Here is a 4,998-nt window from a genome sequence, read left to right as displayed (position 1 = left end):
GCGGCCGCGGCCCCGTCCCTGTCCCCGCTCGGCCACGGAGCCAACGGGCGGCCCCGGCGGTCGCAGCCTCCCAGCCAGCCTACCTCACAGGGCTGTTGTTGGGAGGATGAGTTGCTGAGGAGGGTTATGCAAGCCTTCGTGCATTCCGAGGGCGGGAGACCGGACGTAGCGCTAATAAACAAAATGCCTGGGGGGAGCCCAGCTCCCGGTCGTTTCCTCTCTGCTCTTGCCTTGGAGGAAGGCAGGCCAGAGCTGGCTTGCCTCCTGTCTTCCCCAGCTTGCACGTGGCGGCACACTGGGATGACCTCTTCCTTCCCCCCAGGGGCGCAGGGCCCTGAAAGCATTGCCCACAGTTCAGGCTCGCACGGTGCCCCCATGTTATTATGGCTATTAATGTTCCCCCCACCCGTTTTCTCTCGGGAGGAACCCGGCAGCGGACCAGGTTCTCCGTGTTATCCCGGGTCTGAGGTTGTGAAGCAGGGAGCGCGGGAAGCGCTGCGCTTTTGCTCGGTGCACTGAAGGGTCCGGCTGCCCCTCTGGACTGCTTTGCTCCTTTACGGCCACGGTATTTCTCGCATTCGCGCCGTGCAGCTTCTTGACGAGATCAGGCCTGCCCTGGAGAGAGTTCCAGACCAGCCCTAAAATGTGTCCTTTCCAGTTGTGCAAAAGAGTGCTGGGAAAGTTTGGGGCAGGGGTAAGATTTAAACCTGAGACGTGGATAGCGCTGGGTGGCTGTGCAGTACCCCCACTTTCGGCATAAAAATTGGGGGTTCATTTGGTTGGATGGTCGATTTCAGCTGAACATTTGGCGAAAATGTTTAACCATAAGGCAGTTTGGTAATAGCCGGGGGCCACCTCTCCCACATCAGAGGCCTTCAGGCAGAAGGTGGAGGCCCGTCATTAGCTCTGGATTTCCAGCATTAGCCGAAGGGCTGGACTAGATGGTCTCTAAGGGTACCTCCCACTCTACGATGCTACTCCTAAGGTCTCAAGCTCTGAAAACAGCAGGTTGAAGAAGTGACTGAACTGACTCACCTGCCTACAGCGGGTGCCACACATACTTACTGGGCATCCGCCTGGTTGCCAGCCTCTGCTCCCAGGCCTTTAAGAGCGGCCCGTGGCATTAGCAGCCGTTCCTGCTTGCTCTTGCAGATCAAAAGGTTGCCAAGGGCACAGGAACAGCAAGCCCGTTTTTTCCGGGCAGTTGCCCACCGTGTTGGTGGCACGACCTACCTAGAGTTCCCATGTCTTTAACAACTTTATGCCAGGGCAACATTTAGCAGATCAATCTTTTTCCAGTCCTGGTGTCTTTGCACCAGAGAAACCATTCACTTGCAAAATGTTGGCTGGTCATCTTGCAACTCTGAAAGGCACAGGAGCTCTGTCAGAAAAAAAGCTGGCAACTGTAACAGATTAGTCTATCTGGCTCAGGTTGGCTGGCACCAGCTGCCCCCCTCCCTCAGCCCCCCCCCCAGAAGTGCAACTGTGCCTCCCTCTGTGCAATGTCCATGGCCCTTTGCCAAGGGACAAGGAGCTGCTGTCGCCTCCCTTCCCCGGGGCTGGCCCCAGGCTTTTTGCTGCCTCCCACGGAGGCCAAGACAGCACCTCTCTTTTCCATGCGCAAAAGACTGGCCTCTGTCCCTCCGCACCAGCTGCCTGTTGTGCAGCAACTTAGTTGTGGAGCAACCTTCAGGGGTTTGACTTTGTTGTGGCTCTGCCCTGGAAACTCTTATCTCCAGCCTGTAAGCTTATCTCTTTTTCATGCTTTGCACCCTGGGAAGCAAGTCCCATGACCTTCTGCAGGTGAAGTTCCCAGAGCAAACAAGCCAGAAAGAGAAAGTGATAGGGTTGTATGATGGTTGGCACTTCCCCCTCGTACTCTATTCTTATTCCTTAGGATACATGTGCATGATATTTATGCAGCTGCCTCATCTCCCCCAATAGCTGCTTTCCCCTTCAAAACTCCGTAGCATCTCCTTGAAGATCTTGAGTTCCCGAGGCTGCTGCATACTGATGCAGACCATCCAAGAGCAAAATTATTATTATTATTATTATTATTATTATTATTATTATTAACATTTCTATGCCGCCCCTTGCCGAAAATCCCGTGGACGTTTGGATAGAAGACTGGACCTTGGGAGTCATAGGACCTTTGTTCTGTTTGCTGCATCCTAAGTCGATTTTCTCTGATCCGAAGCCGTCCAAATGTATTGGATCACAGTTCCCAGCACCCTGCAGCGCAGTGGCTGGCAGAGGCTGGGAGTCGTGGTCCAAAGTAGGTGGAGAGTACCAGGCTGGGGAACGTTGATCTAGGATGTAGAACCATAGAAAGGACCTCAAAGGCCGTCCAGAGCATCTTCTGCCAATGCACGGAGGCCCTGCGCCCAGTAGCCTGGAGAGAGGCCAGCAGGCCTCCATTTACAAGCCTCAAAGCAAGGAGACGCCCCCGCTCTCCCAGGCAGCCTGCATTCCGCTGTCCAGCTGCCAAGCGTTTCGTCAACATCTCTTGTCACTTTTGGGGCAACAGACACCAACTTTGCTCCAAGATCTAAGTGACGACCCTTCCAAGGGTCAGGCCGTGTCACAACTGCCTCATGTCCAAGCGAGCCGCAGCCAAGCGCGGAGGGCCTTCTGCGTCCAGACCTATGCAGGATTAAGGCTGGCGACGTCGCACATGTCCCCCCGTGACTGTTCCGCGTGTGCCAGCATGCAACCGAGCCGTGGCGTGGTGGTGTGACACAAACCCACAGGACCTTAACACTGCCTTTTCCAGATCATGCCAGACTTTCCAGAAAGGCCATGGAAACCGTTGCGAAGAACGGCAGAGGCCCTGGTGGGGGCACCTGCAAGCCAGCACAGGTGAGGTGTCACCAGCATGCATCCTGCAGAGGGCACTTCTCAGCCTGCTCAGTTTTCCACCGAGGAGGCAGCCAGGAATCGAACCCTGGGCTGCCTACACTTTCTCCTGGCCCAACACGGCTCCTCTGCCTTTCAAAGTTGTGCCACGCACACCCACCCTTTGCTATGTCCGCACACAGGTGCGAAGCGTGAGTTGCAGAAAACTCCCAGGTATGAGGAGAAACCCGGGCTATTATGCAACATTCCAGCAAAGGAGACACCGCTTTTCAACGGAAGACGACGCAATGTGGAAACCACCCTATAACCCTGGCAGCGAGTTTGCTATGGGAGTGTCTTAGGAGAAACCGTGACTCAGAAAGAGCCAGCCTAAGACAAAGGCCTTTCTCTTCCACCTGGAGTAGCAAAGCCAGTAGCGGGCCTTCATCACGCTGCAGGCAGGGCTCACAGGGTTCAATTTCCCTTTTCCATTTAAAAAAGTCCCAGCTGATGCAAAGGTAGCATAGAAACAGAGAAACAGAGTGAGTCAGAAGGGTCTCGCGGGCTCCATCTATTCTGACCCCCGGCTCCAGCTAGTTCCACCCAGGACATGCTCACCATGTGCATGTCCAGTCTGTCCTTGAACACCCGCACCAGTGGGGCCTCAACCACCTGCCATGGAAGCCCATTCCATACCCAGCACGTCAGGGAGAACATTAGCCTAGGCCAGTGATGGTGACCCTTTTAGAGACCAAGTGCCCAAACTGCAACCCAAAACCCACTTATTTATCGCAAAGTGTCAACAATGCAATAAAACCTGAATACTGAGGTTTTAGTTTAGAAACAACAACTAAATAGGATGCTACAGATTCAAATATGCCAGGGGAACAGCACAACATTAAAAGAATCTCAGTCTCTTAATTAGAACATCTCTTTGCTAAATCTTAGATATTAAATTGCAATTTTTCATAAGAAAACTCAAAGCTAAAATCTTGTGTTAATAAAAACAAATGTATTAAAACTCAGCCAGTGGCAGCGCACTGACCGGCCATGCATAAGTTCGGACGAGTCGTGGCTAATGAGTTGTGGCTCAAGACGTCATCGCATGGCACCACTCCTCCTTTCTGAGCATGCGCATGGCCCCTGTGTGTGCTGTCACCCAGCATTCGGCTGCTGGGGATGCTGGGGCGGCTTGGCTCGCGTGCCGACAGAGAGGGCTCTGCGTGCCACTGCGACACGCGTGCCATAGGTTCGCCACCACTGGCCTAGACCTAAACAAGGTTTGAGGCAACCCAGTGAAAATGCTGACCCAGTTTGTGGCTGGTGTGAGAACAGCAAACTCCTTATCGGGCATAATCACAACCAGAATCAAAACTGAAGAGCATGCCCTGAGGTCCCGGTGCAAGGAGTGGGAAAAGGTGCAGAGCAGGGGTTGCGCTGACTCTACACAGCTGGGATCACTGGCTTGGAAAAATGCAAGGAAAGGGAGACGAGAAATACTGCACAAAATGTGCCTGGTGCAGAGCAAGTGGAGAGGGAGACCTTTTCCTGCCTCTCTCATACTACGAGGACCAAAAGGTCCAGGAGGAAGCTGATGGGGGGAAGATGCGGGACGGATCACGGAAGCCCCTCTTCACGTAGTGCAGAGCAAAAGTGCGGAATTCGTTGTCACAAGATGTGGTGATAGCCGTCAAACTGGATGGCTTTAAAACCCTCGCTCTTGTGCCATAACTGCCCCCCCCCCCCCGCAGCTCTTCCCTACTCCTTGGAAGTTAAAAGACAAGACAAGACAGACTTAGGTTGAAGACATCCCCACAAATATATTTATTTCGGTGACTTCAGGCACTTCCCCCAACACACACACTGCTGAGTTTCTCTGTCTCTCCCTCTCTCCTCTCTCTCACACACACACCCCTGGGTGCACCTGGACACACACATTTTCAGAGATGCACTTGCCATCTGTAAAATGGGAACATAACCAGGAGAAGCTCAAACGATTATGCAAAGCACACCTGGAAAAGACATGATTATTGTCTGCATACCTGGCCCCGACCACAGCATTCCGCCACACCTCACCACCCATCCAAAGTCTCCCGCATTCACTTCTGGCTTCCAGATGGGTCACTGGAGGATTTCCCCATGTCCCACAGGGAAAGTGAAAGG

This window comes from Varanus komodoensis, unplaced genomic scaffold, assembly GCF_004798865.1.
Source record: "Varanus komodoensis strain SLA01 unplaced genomic scaffold, ASM479886v1 scaffold57, whole genome shotgun sequence".
NCBI classification, from domain to species: domain Eukaryota; kingdom Metazoa; phylum Chordata; class Lepidosauria; order Squamata; family Varanidae; genus Varanus; species Varanus komodoensis.
The sequence above is the reverse complement of the archived record's forward strand: the minus strand, read 5'-3'. Positions refer to the sequence as shown.